General features: G+C 46.1%; 1 pseudogene; it reads right to left on the bottom strand.

Moving 5' to 3' along the window:
- Positions 1 to 13,536: 13,536 nt before the first annotated feature.
- Positions 13,537 to 17,675, bottom strand: LOC139005194 (catalase-like; annotated as a pseudogene).
- Between the last annotated feature and the right edge of the window lie 323 nt (positions 17,676 to 17,998).

Raw genomic sequence — 17,998 nt, 5'->3', positions numbered from 1 at the left:
TTACTTCTCCACTCTGACTGATGGGCAGAGCTGCAGAACCTAACCCCTAGGCCCCACTAAGACTGACTTGGGCGGAGCTGTGGGGACCCTCAGGGGCCCGTCACAGGAGGAGATACATAGGTCAGAGCCTCCCCACAAGTTGAGTTCAGGCTATGGATCCGGAATTCTCCTGGACTAGGAGATCTGCAAAATAAAGGTTAAACTTGCCTCCCTCAGAGTGCTGGCTGATCGTTCTCACGTGCATTCTGCCACAACAACATTAGTGAATAACCTTTGTGATTCTTTTATTTTGTTCTTTTTTAATGTGTTTTTCTGTTAATTTTTTTTCAAATTGCAAGATATGTACTTGGAAGGAGAGGTGATTGCCTTGAAAAAGAAGAAGAGAGAAAGACAGTTCACTGTGAAAGTAAGTCTTCCTCACCACATTCCTCCAGCCTTGCAGTCAGCTTCCCAGAGGCAACCAGTTACCAGTTTCTTGTAATTCTTTACAGAAACATTTTTTCATGTACAAGTATATATTTTCCTGCAACTTGATTTTTTTTTTCATTCAACAGTATGTCTTAAAGCTGAGTGCACATCAATAAGCAGAGATATACCCCATTCTTTTTCAAGACAAATAATATCAGTTGTACTGTGGACAAAAAAGGGGGCTACATACTAAACAAGCTTAGAGGAGGCCAAAACCAGAGACCAAAAGTTACCACACAAGGGTGGACTGAATGTAAACATTCCTAACTAAAAGTGAGCCATGGTGGGAAGACATGTCCTAAACCTGTAGCTTCCTTGTCAAAAGTCAGTCTTTAACTTTGAAATTATCTATTGTCTTTGTGCATCTAAGACAGTGATGGCGAACCTTTTGAGCTCGGCGTTTCGGCATTTTGAAAAACCCTAACTTAACTCTGGTACTGTGTCACATATAGAAATTTTTTGATATTTGCAACCATAGTAAAACAAAGACTTATATTTTTTATATTTATTTTATATATTTAAATGCCATTTAACAAAGAAAAATCAACCAAAAAAATGAGTTCGCGTGTCACCTCTGACAGGCGTGTCATATGTTTGCCATCACTCATCTAAGATAACACACCTTTGAAATATCAGAGTAATTTATTTTCCAGACCCCTCCAAAAGCCAATCATGGGCACCAGAGCACAAAACCACATTGTTATGTTGTTCCCTGCCTACCATCTCTATGTGCTATAAATGTTAACTATCAATGTAAACAAAGTACATGTCTCTTTGTTTAATTTTTATCCAATCTCTGGGATTTCCCCACTTTGCTTTCTCCTGCCTCCCTAACCTACCAGCGTTGAATTTCACGTAATCCTTCTTACATCTCCTCCTTAGGTTCTAATGCAGTGATGGCGAACCTATGACACACGTGTCAGAGGTGACACGCGAACTCATTTTTTTGGTTGATTTTTCTTTGTTAAGTGGCAATTAAATATATAAAATAAATATCAAAAATATAAGTCTTTGTTTTACTATGGTTGCAAATATCAAAAAATTTCTATATGCGACATGGCACCAGAGTTAAGTTAGGGTTTTTCAAAATGCTGACACACCGAGCTGAAAAGGTTCGCCATCACTGATCTAATGTTTAAAATAAGCTGCATCCCTGACTGGTTTGGCTTAGTGGATAGAGCAGTGGTAGGCAAACTCATTAGTCAACAGAGCCAAATATCAACAGTACAACGATTGAAATTTCTTTTGAGAGCCAAATTTTTTAAACTTAAACTATATAGGTAGGTTCATTGTTATTAACTTAATTAGGGTACTCCTAAGCTGGCCTTTGCTAAACATGTCCTCAATCTGATTGAGGTACATTCACTGAGATCGACCCCTTCCAACTCTCCCATCCACATTCGTCTTGTATACTTGTTTCAGATAGACGAGTGTGGATGGGAGAGTTGGAAGGGGTCGACCTCAGCGAACGTACTTCAAAACAACGTACTTCCCCTGTGCTGCGTATCCCACAGCCTGCCTGTGCCTCTCTCCAGTCTCCCGACCTACTGATACCCCCCACTTTTTCTAACGCCACTTCAAAATAGACTCACCCAGGCCGAAAACCGACTTCTGCACATGGGCCACGAAGTTTCAGTCGCACTGTACGTGCGTGCCCGCAAGTGGTAATTTGTGGAAGAGCCACACTCAAGGGACCAAAGAGCCGCATGTGGCTCGCGAGCCGCGGTTTGCCAACCACTGGGATAGAGCATCAGCCTGCAGATTGAGGGGTCCCATGTTCAATTCCAGCCAAGGGCATGTACTTTTATTGTGGGCTCGGTCCCGCACTGGGGATGTGCAGGAGGCAGCTGATTGGTATTTCTAACACTCTATCCCTCTCTCTTCCCCTCTATCAAAATCAATAAAGTCAATAAAATAAAATAAAATACAATAAAATAAAATAAGCTGTAAAACTGACATTCTTGGGAGCATTTTTTTCAATTTGATGAGATTTTACTTCCCAGCAATTGTCATAAATTTGGCTCAAATAAACGCTTTTAAGACTTTTTCTTAGGCCGGATGTTCTTTCATCAAAAGTACTACAAATTATTTCAATTATGTCAATCATGGACAATATCATATTACAATCACCATCAAAGTCATTCTGTTATCTTGTCCTTAATATCTAATTCTAATAATAGGAAGTCATTTGCACATTATTACTTTTTAACCCAAAACATTTTTTAAAAAATATTTTATTCCAAGAAAGGAGTAATGCTTTAATTGCTAAGCTACTGTTTGTGTAGTCATGAGCCACATAATGACTTTTCTTTTTCAGTAGTTGCATAAGATTATAATGGAGTTGAAAAATTCATTATCACCAAGTTACGTCTTAATGTTGTGGGACAATGCCTAAGTGTGCAGCAGGCTATACCATCTAGGTTTGTGTCAGTGCACTTTGTGATGTTCCTACAAAACCCAAATCGCCTAACAGGGCATCTCTCAGAAGGTATCCATGGTTAAGTGGTGCAAGACTGTAATCAATTTCCAGATCCTCAGTTGTGCTTTTGTGGTAAACTTACCCCCCACACCCACCCCCCGATTTTTTTTTTTTTTTTAGAGTGAAAGAGAGCAAGGGGGAGATAGAGAGAAAGAGACATCAATGTGAGAAACACCGATTGGTTGCCTTGTCTATGGTGCCCCAACCAAGGATCAAACCCGCATGTGCCTGACTGGGATCAACGCTCCAACTGAGCCATCTGGCCTGGACAAAGCTGCCCTTTTCACATGCACGCTTCTCTTACTGTAAAAACAAAGATAGGCATGATGCCTATCAAAATGACAATCTGAAATACTGGTGTCAGTTTTAACGTAAATGAATGACTGTAGAGGGCCGCCTGGGAGGCACCTAGGCATTTTCTTATTATTGTCAGCTGAACTCAGAGCATAGGCAGAGCCACGCCCTGGGAACATGCTTCCCCAATAAGGCTGGACATGTTAATCATGCAGGGGCGGAACTAGATATGTAAATCTAGGCCTTTAAAATAAACCTGCTGTGTGGCTCAGGCCGCTTTTTGCCTCCTCTCCATCAGAGAGGATGGCGCCCACCTGGCCCCAGCTTAAAATCTATTTCTTTCTTTAATTTCTTAATCCCCAGCTCCTCCACTTAGCAAATGGACTGTTTCCTTTTCCATGCGGGACATGGGAAAGAGAGAAACAGCCCCCCACAAATGACTCTATGACTGGATAGTGCTAACTTAAAAGGCCTTTCAAAGTGAGAGGCACCAAGCATTTATTTCACATCACTAATTGAGATGCACTGATTCAGGCAGAAGCCCAAATAGTGTTCCAATTAGGAGACAAAGGCAAGGTGTATTTATGAGAAGGGAAGGGGAACAATTACTTTTATAGAAGCAAGGCACTTCTATTGATGAAGATATGCTAACATAGTGATGCTAATTCTTTGTATGAGAAGGAACCCCTGAGCTAAAGCCAGCCCGTGATGCTAATTCTAAAAAATGGTTTTCATTTCAATCAGATATTCTCAGTTGAGTTGTAATAACTGTCTTCTTATTATCTTTGCAAACAGTTCTTTTCGATATGATGTTGCTTTAGGCCAACTCCAAAATTTATTTTGTACTGATTATCTGTTTTAACATTCCAAAGTTTGAGTCATAAAACGTGTGTGGCAGTTCCTCTGGGATGGCAGCTCCGTCTCCATTTTAAAGTGGCTCCATTTAGCCCTAGCTGGTGTTGCCCAGTTGGTTGGAACATCGTCCTGTGCAACAGAAGGTTGCGTTTTCAATTCCCGGTCTGGGCACATACCCAGGTTGTGGGTTCGATGCCCCAGGCTTGTGTACAAGAGACAACCGAATGATGTCTCTCTCTCTCTCTTCTTTACTCCCTCTCTTAACCGTTTGAGTCCCAAGTAGCGCGATTGCGCTGCTTGGTATTTCTCGACATAAAATAAAACAAGCGCTATCACGCTGTTTGGGTCTTTTCGTACTCATTTAGAGAAAGCGCGGTTTAGCTGTTTGGGATTCTTCCATAGCGTTTTTTCAATACCCCCTGGGACTCAAACGAATCGTATGTTTTCTCGACATAAAATCTCAGCAGCGCGATCTCGCTGCTTGGGACTCAAACGGTTAAAATCAATAAAAAAAATAAAGTGGCTCCATTTATATTATTGCTTACAAAGCAACTTTCTTCAATCCTTTATTTTCAACAGAAACTAAAGGAAGACCCAACTAGGATGTGAACTGATAGGTCCTTAAAATAATTTTTTTTTCAATGACAGAGAGGACGTCTTTTTTTAAAAAATATATTTTATTGATTTTTTTACAGAGCAGAAGGAAAAGGGATAGAGAGTTAGAAACATTGATGTGAGAGAAACATCGATCAGCTGCCTCCTGCACACTCCCTACTGGGTATGTGCCCGCAACCAAGTTACATGTCCTTGACCAGAATTGACCCTGGGAACTTTGAGTCCGCAGGTTGACGCTCTATCCACTGAGCCAAACCGGTTAGGACTTAAAATAATTTTTGATAATAATAACTATGTTATGAATTGAATTATGTCCCCCATTCCAAAATATATATTGAAATACTAACCCTCAGTGACTTAAATGTTACCTTATTTGGAAATTGGGTCTTACAAGGGTCATCAAGTTAAAAAGAGTCATTAGGGTGACTCTTATCAAAGGGGAAAATTTGGACACACACACACAGGAAATAACAACACAGCCATGTGACTATAATGATGCATCTACAAGGTAATAGCAAGGTTTGCCAGCAAATAAAAAACAGCTGGGAGAGGCAAGGAAGGATTCTCATCTGGAAACCTCAGAGGGAACTTGGCTCTACCAACAACTTTAACAACTTGATTTAGGACAAAAAATGTGTGTTGTTTTAAGTCACCCAGTTTGCATTACTTTCTAACAGTAGGCCTAGGAAATGAATACAGATTTCTATATAATTTTTAGCATGAAATTCCCAGAGTTCAAAATAATGGAGAGACAGCATTAAACAAAACTTCTATTTTTATCTCAGTTTTGATGTTAACCAGTTTTCTGCCAGAAGCCGGTCCATCCTTGCTGCTTGACACAGTTGCTGCAGGGAAGAAACGTCTGCACAGCATATGTTTCAAGGGACCAGGCGTATATGGCATACTGTTCTTAATATGTTTGCTCCCCCTCTTAGCGCTTTGTGTTTTAAACAAGACCACCTCCCCAAGTAAGGTTGTTTCCCCAGGTGAGGATTTTTTCCCTGGAGTTAGGGATTAACAGGACTAAAGAAGAGAATAAATCAGTGAAACCCCCTAGTGTTACAGAAATACCATGTACTACCTATGAAGAACTTGGACTAAGACTGTTGGCAATAAATTTGGGACTTGTTGGACCCACATCCCCAGGGGGTCTGCCCACCAGGGAAAGCACCAAAGCCTATACCCCTGGAGACTCACTGACACAGGGCAGTACCAGGGAAGGCAAGCAGCGAAGCTGGGAGGACATAACCTTTACTGGGTACGATAATCTCCTTCAGTCACTTCCTTGTAGTTTATCAGTAGAGCAGTGACCTTGGAATAGCCCTTATAATGGAACACAGAGATTAACCTAGACAGGATTAAACTCAACAGAACTAGATTAACAAACGCCCTAACATTTGGAATAGAATGGATAGGATTAAAATCAAATGGTATAAATACAGATGTAACAGGACAAAAAAGACCAAACCTGGCTAAAGAACATGGCTAGAACCTGGCTAGAGAACCTGGCTAGGCTGCTGATCAACTGAAAGCTGTCTCAGTGTCATTCCTTCTTTGCCGACTCCATCCACACCTTTGGGAACCCCTGGACCTGCTGGGGTTGGACCCCAACTGTTTTATCAACATTTACATGCATAAAATTGAAAAAGGAAGAAACCAAAACTGGCCTATTCTAGCAACAAGTAGGAAGTGAATACAGAGATTCATGAGCTGTTTTTAAAATTACTTTCTATAACATTAAATGAGATAGTTCTATAAAATTCTACTTTTCACATATTATTAATTAAAATGTGTAATACATTGTGATAATTTAATCAAATAGTTAATGATTTAATTCATTTTTCATTGATAAAAAATATTAATACTTAGGTTTATACGCCTAGAGATTTCAATTTAAAATTTTAATATATGTACCTATTTTTTGTTGCACAGCAATATCATTGGATGATGGCTAAAAGACTTTTAAGATAACTATAGAGAGAAACCAAGATAGCGGCATAGGTAAACACAGGAAAATGCTGCCTCGCACAACCACTTCAAAAATAGGATGTGAGGGCGATCTGGCTGCGACATCTGTCACCCCATTGATTGCCAGGGTTGATTCGGCTGATCTGGCTGGTTAAGCGGGTGTCCCCCTCCTCCCTCACTGATCCATGTGCATCCCTCCCGAAGCTGCGCGCTCCATTGAAGAGGACGACCTTCTCCCCCCCTCCCCCCCCAAGGAGAGGACCGGTCTTCGGTCAAGGGTATACGAGTAGCTGCGCTCCCCTGCAAGAACCTCCAAACAAGCTCTCAAAAATACAACTAAAAGACAAAACAGACATCATCCAGAACCACAGTAAAGCTGGTTGAGTGAAAATTCTACAACTAGAAGGAAAGAGAAAAGCACACTGAGACTCAGAGGAGGTGTGGAAGTAAAGTGCAGAGCTACGGAGGGCCGCACAGAAAGGGCTGGCAACTGAGGACTTGGTTGTCTTTTTCAATCGGGAGGGACTCTCAAGCTACCAACTGCTCTGAACTCCAGTTCCGGGCGAGTCTCTGGGGACCCAGACTCATATGGGGAGAAACTGGACTGTCTGGCATTGGGTGGAACTCGAGGGCAGCTTTCTCTCAGAAGTGCTTACAGCAATTACCGAGAAACACTGAGACCCAGGGCCTCTTAGGGCAGGACTGAGGACCAGCCATTGCTCTTTGCTCCACCCTGTTGATTACCTGAGACCCCGCCACACCCAAGCTGTGTACAGAGGCTTTTGCATATGAATGCCCTGGCCCTTTGCAATCTAAAATTACCAAACAAACTGCAGCTGGGTCAGAGAGACCCAGAACATCCAAAAGAAGGCCAAAGGCCCCACAGCAGCTTGCATTGCTTCACAGCTGGGCCTCATCTGGGCACCTCCAAACCCCAAACAAAGACGAGGAATCTGCAGATCTCTTCGTAGCTCCTGCTGGGTAGCCTCAGGCAGAGTCCAAATTAGCACCTCCTTAGAGATCCAAGAGCCAGTGTACCCAATGGTCAGAGTGGGACCATCCAGATTACAACTCCACAGATCCATAAGGGACACATTCAGGGGGCAGACTTGTGAGCACCAAAGCCCCACTGAAGCAAGTCGTGCCGCAGAAGGGTGTCTCCAGCTCAGAAGTTCTCCCACTGTAGACACAGCTGATTCTCACAGCCAATTGGCCTGGAGGTCAATTCCGCCCAGTGATACCAACAGCAAGGCTTAACTACAACAAGACTGTGCACACAACCCACAGAGGGGTGAACCAAGAGTGTCCACCCCAGGTAACTGGGGAGGCGGAGCCACTGGGCCCGATAGGACACCTACCACAGAAAGCCACTCTATCAACAGAGGGAAGCAGCCAAAATGAGGAGACAAAAAAACAGGTCACAAATGACAGAAATGGAAGAAAGCAAACCACTGAATATAGAGTTCAAAACCACGGTTACAAGGTTACTCAAGAATTTTCTAGATACCGCCAATAAATTTAGTGAGACCCTCAAGAAATCTAGTAAGACCCTCGAGGATATGAACAAGGACCAACTAGAAATTAAGGATACACTGACAGAAATAAAGAATATTATACAGAGTTCCAACAGCAGACCAGAGGAGCGCAAGAATCAAGTCAAAGATTTGAAATATGAAGAAGCAAAAAACACCCAACCAGAAAAGCAAAATGAAAAAAGAATCCAAAAATACGAAGGTAGTGTAAGGAGCCTCTGGGACAGCTTCAAGTGTACCAACATCCGAATTATAGGGGTGCCAGAAGATGAGAGAGAGCAAGATATTGAAAACCTATTTGAAGAAATAATGACAGAAAACTTCCCCTACCTGGTGAAATAAATAGACTTACAAGTCCAGGAAGCACAGAGAACCCCAAACAAGAGGAATCCAAAGAGGACCACACCAAGACTCATCATAATTAAAATGCCAAGAGCAAAAGACAAAGAGAGAATCTTAAAAGCAGCAAGAGAAAGAAACTCAGTTACCTACAAGGGAATACCCATACGACTGTCAGCTGATTTCTCAATAGAAACTTTGCAGGCCAGAAGGGAGTGGCAAGAAATATTCAAAGTGATGGATGCCAAGAACCTACAACCAAGATTACTTTATCCAGCAAAGCTATCATTCAGAATTGAAGGTCAGATAAAGAGCTTCACAGATAAGAAAAAGCTAAAGGAGTTCATCACCACCAAACCAGTGTAATATGAAATGCTGAAAGGTATCCTTTAAGAAGAGGAGGAAGAAGAAGAAGGTAAAGATACAAACTATGAACAACAAATACACATCTATCAACAAGTGAATCTAAAAATCAAGTGAATAAATAATCTGATGAACAGTATGAACTGGTGATTGCAAGAGAATCAGTGACATAGAAAGGGAATGGACTGACTATTCTTGGGGGAGAAAAGGGGTCTGGGGGGTGCAGGAAGAGATTGGACAATAATCGTGCACCTATGGATGAGGACAGTGGGTGGGGAGTGAGGGCTGAGGGTGGGGTGGGAACTGGGTGGAGGGGAGTTATGGTGGGAAAAAAGAGGAACCAATGTAATAATCTGAACAATAAAGATTTAATTAAAAAAATAAAAAAAATATTAGGATCTCAAAAAAAAATGTGTTTTTCCTATAAGGAACTCAGAAAAATTAGAAATTCTGAGTGGATTTTGTTTTCTTCATATATAACAACCATATCCTATCTAATAAAAGAAAAACATGGTAATTAGCATACGTCCGCTACCCTTCCCATTGGCTAATCAGGGCGATATGCAAATTAACTGCCAGCCAAGATGGTGGCCACCAGCCAGGTAGCTTGAAGCTAACATGAGGCTTGCTTGCTTCAGTGACGGAGGACTCCAACGTTCCCTTCCTGCCTTGCCGGCCTCTGAGCTGGAAGTTTGAAACATTGTAACAAATATAGAAGCTAAACAAAACCCCAGAAACCCGCTTTCAGCCAGCCGGGATCTCAGAGCTGGAGTTGATACAGTGTTTCGATTATAGAACACAAACAAACCATATATGTGCTTTCAGCAGCAGAGGCTTCAGAGCTGGAGCCAGAGCTAAAGCTGGCCCAGATTAAAAAAAGAAAAGAAAAAAAGGAGCAGTTAGGAGCTTCAGTCACCCGCCAGCCTGAAAGCAGCCCTCAGCCCCTCACCCAGACTGGCCAGGCACCCCAGTGGGGACCCGCACCCTGAAGGGTGTGTGACCAGCTGCAAACAGCCATCATCCCCTCATCTAGGCTGGCCAGGCACCCCAGTGGGGAACCCTACCCTGATCCAGGACACCCTTCAGGGCAAACCAGCCGGCCCCCACCTGTGCACAAGGCCTCTATCCTATATAGTTAAAAGGGTAATATGCCTCCCAGCACTGGGATCAGCAGAGCCAAGAGGCCTCCCGGCATTGGGTTCAGCAAGACAGGGGGCAGCGCCCAAACCCCCTGATCGCCCTGCGGCTCTGTGTGTGACAGGGACGGGGCCACAACCTCCCTATCTGCCCTGCTCTGTTCGTGACAGGGGAAGGCGCCCCAACCGCCTGATCAGCCCTGTTCTGTGCCTGATAGGGGGGAGCTCCCCAACCCCCTGATCACCCTGCGGCTCTGTGTGTGACAGAGTGCAGTGCCCCAACCCCCTGATCGGCCCTGCTCTGTGTGTGACAGGGTGCGGTGCCCCAATCCCCCCACCCCCATGGGCCCTGCTCTGTGTGTGATGGGGTAGAGCCATAACCTCCCCATCGGCCCTGCCCTGAGTGTGACAGTGGCGGTGCCCCAACCCCCTGATCGGCCCTGCTCTGTGGGTGATAGAGGGGGGCGCCCCAACCCCCTGATCTGCCCTGCTCTGTGTGTGACAAGGGGTGGTGCCCCAACTCCCCTATCGGCCCTACTCTGTGCGTGACAGGAGGGAGCTCCCCAACCCCCTGATTGACCCTGCACTGTGCGTGACAGGGTATGGAGCCCCAACCCCCCTGATGGGCCCTGCTCTGTGAGTGACAGGGTGTGGCGCCGCAACCTCCCCATCGACCCTGCCTTCAGTGTGACAGGGGGTGGTGCCCCAACCCCCCAATTGGCCCTACCCTGAGCGTGACTGAGGGTGGCATTGCAACCTCCCAATCCGCCCTGCTCTGTGTATGACAGGGGGCGGTGCCCCAACTCCCCAATCAGCCCTGCTCTGAGCCCGACCAGGGGCTGCACCTAGGGATTGGGCCTGCCCTCTGCCACCCGGGAGCAGGCCTAAGCCAGCAGGTCATTATCTCCTGAGGGGTCCCAGACTTCGAGAGGGCACATGCCGGGCTGAGGGACCCACCCCCCCACCCCCAGTGCACAATTTTTTGCGCACCGGGCCTCTAGTCTACACTAATAAAAGAGAAACATGGTAATTGGCGTACGACCGCTACCCTTCCCATTGGCTAATCAGCGTATCCTTATGCAAATTAACTGTCAGCCAAGATGGCGGCCGGCAGCCAGGCAGCTGGAAGCGAACATGAGGCTTGCTTGCTGCAGGGACTGCAGACTCCAACTCTCAGCCGACAGTTTGAAACTTTGTAACAAATATAGCCAGCCGGGATCTCAGAGCTGAAGTTATACATTGTTTCGATTATAGAACGGCAAACAAACCAGCAGCGGAGGCCTCAGAGCTAGAGCCAGAGCTAAAGCCGGCCCAGAATAAAAAAAAAGAATAAAAGGAGCGGTTGGGAGATTCGGTCAATCACCAGCCTGAAGGCAGCCCTCAGCCCCTCACCCAGACTGGCCAGGCACCCCAGTGGGGACCCCCACCCTGATCCAGGACACCCTTCAGGGCAAACCAGCCAGCCCCCAGGCCTCTATCCTATATAGTAAAAGGGTAATATGCCTCCCAGCACTGGGATCAGCGGAGCCGGGAGGCCTCCTGGCACCGGATCAGCGTGACAGGGGGCAGTGCCCAAACCCCCTGATCGCCCTGCGGCTCTGTGTGTGACAGGGGGCAGCGTCCAAACCCCCTGATCCGCCCTGCTCTGTGTGTGACAGTGGCGGCGCCCCAATCCCCTGATCCGCCCTGCTCTGTGTGTGACAGGGGGCAGTGCCCTAACTCCCCTATCGACCCTACTCTGTGCGTGACAGGGGGGAGCTCCCCAACCTCCTAATGGGCCCTGCTCTGTGCATGACAGGGGGGATCTCCCCAACCCCCTGATGGGCCCTGCTCTGTGCGTGACAGGGTACGGAGCCCCAACCCCCCTGATGGGCCCTGCTCTGTGCGTGACAGGGGGCAGCGCCCCAACCCCCTGATTGGCCCTGCTCTGTGCGTGACAGTGGGTGGCACCGCAACCTCCCCATCAACCCTGCCTTGAGTGTGACAGGGGGCGGTGCCCCAACTCCCAATCGGCCCTACCCTGAGCGTGACCAGGGGCTGCACCTAGGGATTGGGCCTGCCCTCTGCCACCCAGGGGCAGGCCTAAGCCAGCAAGTCGTTATCTCCCGAGGGGTCCCAGACTGCGAGAGGGCACAGGACGGGCTGAGGGACCCCCCCTTCCTCCCCGAGTGCACAAATTTTTGTGCACCGGGCCTCTAGTTTTTATATAATAGGCCATGAGATGATATGTAAACATATTAATTTCACCAAGATTTTTTTTCTTACCAAACAAAATTAGATTTCTGCTAGAAACTTTCATTCTGATCATTTCAAGTGAAGATTCCAACCAATTGTCAAAAGCAAACACATTTCTTTTAAATGATTCTTAAGCCCTAACCTTCATTGTCCCTTTCATTTTCATTAAAAGCCATTATTATATTACTAGGGGCCCAGAGCACAAATTTGTGTGCACCATGAAAGGACCTGTGGGCCATGAGGCTGTGGTGGGCACAGGCACAGGTCTTGGCCCATCCTCTGCGCCCCCGTCCGGCCCCTCCTGCTGCGGTCCCTAGTCCCCTGTCTGCTGGGAGCCCCGCTCTCATTGCTGCCACTCCCTCACACTGACTGACAGCACAGAGCAATTGGAGCCGGCGCCATCAGCGGGTGCAAGCAGTGGCTGCTGCACCAATCACCCCTCAGGAGCAGGGGGAGGCAGAGAAGCCCTCAGGGGTAATAGGGGCCAGCAGCCACTGTTCACACCCACTGATGGCGCCCAGCAATCGGGAACAGTGCCGGGTGCTGGCAACGGGTGCGATCGCCAAGCGGGCCCTTGGCATGTGGGAGCAAAGAATTTTTAGTAATCACCAGAGGCTCACCTGATGACAGCAACCAGTGCCTCGCCTTGGTCTGGCACCCTTGCTCACCTGCTCCACCATCCTGTCGCAGTCGACACCCGCCATGTTCCACGCACGCCCCAAGGTGGTCAGCGCATGTCACAGAGACCAGTTGTTCGGTTGTTCCACTGTTCGATCTACAGTGGGGTCTTGACTTACGAATTTAATTCGTTCCGTGATGGAGCTTGTAACTCAAATTACTCGTATGTCAAATCAGTTGTGAACGAGTGAGACACGTGATGCTGGGCTGATGTTGTGGCATTCACCGTGACATTTGCTGCGCCAGCTAACAGTGGGGTATCTGAAGCTGGCTCATAACCCGAATTTTAGCTCGAAACTCAAAGCAAAAAATCAGCCGAGAGACGGCTTGTATCTCGAAAAACTCGTTAGTCGGGACACTCGTAAGTCAAAGCCCCACTGTATTTGCATATTAGGGTTTTATATATATAGATTTGCTATGGAAACTGGATTATCATCTGAAAGACTTGCATTTGCACATCTAGCACAGCAGAATCTCTATCCAGTGGTGAGTGCGTCAGTGGATTACGGGTACGAATTCCATGCTTTGCTTCATAGGCAGAGAACAACTCGGCACCAGACCAGGGCTCCGACCCTCACAAGTTAGCTTTCTCCCTTTCAGCCAGGTGAGACCCATGCTGCATAAAGGTGTGAATCGCGTCCTTAGGCTTCTGGGCATTGTACTAGTCCAACAGAGCCTAGATGCGGGCCCCATAGTCAGGAATGACATCGCTTAAGTTCTTGACTGCTTTCCTCTGGATGAACAGCTGGGCATCCTTCAGGTGGCTGGCAATGTTCTCACACAGTCGTTTCCTCTGCTCTATCACCATTGGCAGTGTTGTAGCGCCGCACGTCCCCGAGACGCAGGTGCTGCTCTCCAGGGCGAACTTCGGCTGTTGTTCTGGGGCACTAAGCTGTTGGGGTAGTAGTTGGGAGCACCACCCTGGTGGTCGACCATGCACATGGAGCCGTCATGCTGGTAGTTGGCCACTCGAGCACGGTAGGGACAGTTCACAGGGATCTGAAGGTACTTGGGTCCCAGGCGGTGGCAGTATCAGGATAGAAAAAAAGGCAGCCCTGAAGCATCTTATCAGGGCTGGGCTCAATGTCAATGCCATGAAGCATGTTGCTTGGGTCGAAGGCCAACTGCTCAACCTCAGCAAAGTAATTGACTGGGTTCCGATTTAAGACCAGTTTACCAACTGGGATAAGAGGGTAGTCCTTGTGAGGCCAAATCTTGGTAACATCGAATGGATTAAATGGAGAACTTTCAGCCTCACTGAAGGTCATGACCTGGATGTAAAAAGTCCAGTAGGGGGGCAGAGAAACAAAGATGGCGGCATAGGCAAACACCGGAGATTGCTGCCTCGCGCAACCACTTCAAAAATACAAATAAAGACGAAACGGACATCACCCAGAACCACAGGAAGGCTGGCTGAGGGGAAATTCTACAACTAGAAGGAAAGAGAAAAGCATACCGAGACTCAGAGGAGGTGCAGTGCCCAAGTAAAATACAAAGGTGCGGAGGTGAGTGTGGAGCGGGCTGGCTGCTGAGGGTGTGGTTGTCTGTTTCAATCGGGAGGGAGTCTCAGGCTCTGGGCTCCAGTTCCGGGCGAGTCTCTGGGGACCCAGACTCAAACGGGAGAAGCGGGACTGTCTGGCATCAGTCAGAACTCGAGGGCAGCTTTCTCTCCGAGGTACTTGCAGCGGTTGCTGGGACACTTGAGAGGCAGAGCCTCTGGGGACAGGATTGAGAGCAACCATAACTGCTCGCTCTGCCCGCCCTGTTGATCCCCTGGGACTCGCCCCACCCAAGCCTTGCACGGAGGCATTTGCTGGTTAGCCTCAGGCAGAGGCTAGATTAGCGCCGCCCTAGAGATCCAGGACAGAAGTTCTCCCACTGCAGACACAACTGATTCTCACAGCCAATTGGCCTGGAGGTCAAATACCTCCAAGTGTTACCTACTACAATCAAGGCTTAGCTACAACAAGACTGTGCACAAAGACCACAAGGGGGTGCACCAAGAGTGTCTACCTCAGGTAATTGGGACACTTAGCACAGAAAGCCACTCTATCGACACAGCGAATCATAAAAAATGCCGAGACAAAGAAACAGGACACAAATGACAGAAATGGAGGAAAGCAGGCTGCTGGATATAGAATTCAAAACCACACTTTTGAGGTCTTTCAAGAGTCTTCTAGAGACTGCCAATAAACTTAATGAGATGTACAAGAAATCTAATGAGACCCTCGATGTTGTGATAAAGGACCAACTAGAAATTAAGCATACACTGACTGAAATAAAGAATATTATACAGACTCCCAACAGCAGACCAGAGGATCATAAGATTCTCGAGCACGGTAGGGACAGTTCACAGGGATCTGAAGGTACTTGGGTCCCAGGCGGTGGCAGTATCAGGATAGAAAAAAGGCAGCCCTGAAGCATCTTGTCAGGGCTGGGCTCAATGTCAATGCCATGAAGCATGTTGCTCGGGTTGAAGGTCAAAGTTTCTGACAGCCCTTAATTTAAATTATATCTACAGAGCTTTTCTCTACCAACTTAACTTACCTCTGGCTTTGCATTTACAGGTGCTTAACATAAGAAGGATGACTAGAATTTAAATTTTAAATTTTGTGTGACATTCAATTTATTGAAGTATATGTTATCAGATGAACACTTTCTTTTTTAAAAATCTTTATTGTTGAAAGTATTACAGATGTCCGGATAAATTTTTTTTTGTTTTCCCCACTGACCCCCTCCACCTCCAATAAATGGCCTCTCCTTTTGCATTAACCAGTATTCAAAGATTTGAAATATGAAGAAGCAAAAGACACCCAACTGGAAAAGCAAAATGAAAAAAGAATCCAAAAATACGAAGATAGTGTAAGGAGCCTCTGGGACAGCTTCAAGTGTACCAACATCCGAATTATAGGGGTGCCAGAAGATGAGAGAGAGCAAGATATTGAAAACCTATTTGAAGAAATAATGACAGAAAACTTCCCCTACCTGGTGAAATAAATAGACTTACAAGTCCAGGAAGCACAGAGAACCCCAAACAAGAGGAATCCAAAGAGGACCACACCAAGACACATCATAATTAAAATGCCAAGAGCAAAAGACAAAGAGAGAATCTTAAAAGCAGCAAGAGAAAGAAACTCAGTTACCTACAAGGGAATACCATACGACTGTCAGCTGATTTCTCAACAGAAACTTTGCAGGCCAGAAGGGAGTGGCAAGAAATATTCAAAGTGATGGATGCCAAGAACCTACAACCAAGATTACTTTATCCTGCAAAGCTATCATTCAGAATTGAAGGTCAGAGAAAGAGCTTCACAGATAAGGAAAAGCTAAAGGAGTTCATCACCACCAAACCAGTATAATATGAAATGCTGAAAGGTATCCTTTAAGAAGAGGAAGAAGAAGAAAAAGGTAAAGATACAAATTATGAACAACAAATACGTATCTATCAACAAGTGAATCTAAGAATCAAGTGAATAATTAATCTGATGAACAGTATGAACTGCTGATTATAATAGAATCAGGGACATAGAAAGGGAATGGACTGACTATTCTTAGGGGGGAAAGGGGTGTGGGGGATGAGGGAAGAGACTGGACAAAAATCGTGCACCTATGGATGAGGACAGTGGGTGTGGAGTGGGGTGGGAACTGGGAGGAGGGGAGTTATGGGGGGAAAAAAGAGGAACAAATGTAATAATCTGAACAATAAAGATTTAATTAAAAAAATAAAGTCCTGGAGGGGTAGTTGCCTGTGCCGATGGCATTAAAGGGACCCTGGAGCCCATAGTCAGGATCTTCATGGGAGGGTCTTGCTGCATCTTCAACCAAAAGGTTTTTGATGCCCTGGTCAGTCTTATAATGGAATTTGCAATAAACGGCCTCTACTTTCGCATTAATCAGCTTGAAAGTATGCGACCCATATCCATTCATGTGCCTGTGTCCATCTGGAATCCCCCGATCACTGAACAAGAAGAAGGCAATGCAGAGACTCAGGCCACAGGCTCCAGAAGTCCCAGACCATGTCTGGGTCCTTCAGGTGCATTTGAGGGTTTCTCTTTTGGCTGTGGATGAAGGAACAATATGGCATCCCTGATGAAGAAAATGGGGGTGTTGTTCCCAACAAGATCCCAATTACCAACCTCTGTGTAAAATTTCACTGCAAACCCACGAGGGTCGGCTGAGCCTGATTCTCCAGCAACAGTGGAGAATTGAACTGCAATCGAACTCTTCCCAATATGCTCGAACACCTTCGCCTTGGAGTATTTGGTAACGTTGTGCATGACCTCAAAGTAGCCAAAAGCCCCTGCTCCTTTAGTATGCACGACTCTTTTAGGAATCTTCTCCCGGTCAAAGTGAGCCATTTCATCGGTGAAAACCACAGCTTGAACCAGGAGGGGCCCCTGTTGTCATAATATTACGTTTGTCCCCTATTGGAATACCAGCCCCAGAGGTGAGGACATCAGGTTTCTGTGTGTTCCACTGGTCCTTCCAATGCTTCATCTGGTCGCTGGCTGGGTCCTGGGAGTCCCCCATGGCGTCAGGCTTGGGTTGCAGAACGTTGCAGGAGGCCTCAGCTCATGCCACCTTCTACAGCCAACGTGGCTACTGCCCCTGTTTATCTTAATATAAGAAAATGTATTTAGGAAATGAATTTTGTGTGACATTCAATTTATTGAAGTATATGTTATCAGATGAACACTTTCTTTTTAAAAAATCTTTATTGTTGAAAGTATTACAGATGTCCCCATTGTTTTCCCCACTGACCCCCTCCACCTCCAACCAACCCTCCTAGGTCTTCACCACACTATTGTCGCGTCCGTGGTTTATGCATATATGCATATAGATTCTTTGGTTAATCTCTCCTCACCCACCCACCCACCCCTGCCTTCCCTCTGAGATTCGTCAGTCTGTTCCATGCTTCTGTCTCTGGATCTATTTTGTTCAACTGCTGTCTTAAAATTTCAACATTCTCTGATAATCGCCATTATCAGGGAAAAGAAATGTTATCAATTTTTCATCTTTGAAGAGTATCCAATTCC

This window comes from Myotis yumanensis, unplaced genomic scaffold (genome assembly GCF_028538775.1).
Source record: "Myotis yumanensis isolate MYYU_CA2020_CCGP unplaced genomic scaffold, mMyoYum1.0.hap1 SCAF_3, whole genome shotgun sequence".
Taxonomy (NCBI): domain Eukaryota; kingdom Metazoa; phylum Chordata; class Mammalia; order Chiroptera; family Vespertilionidae; genus Myotis; species Myotis yumanensis.
The sequence above is the reverse complement of the archived record's forward strand: the minus strand, read 5'-3'. Positions and strand labels throughout refer to the sequence as shown.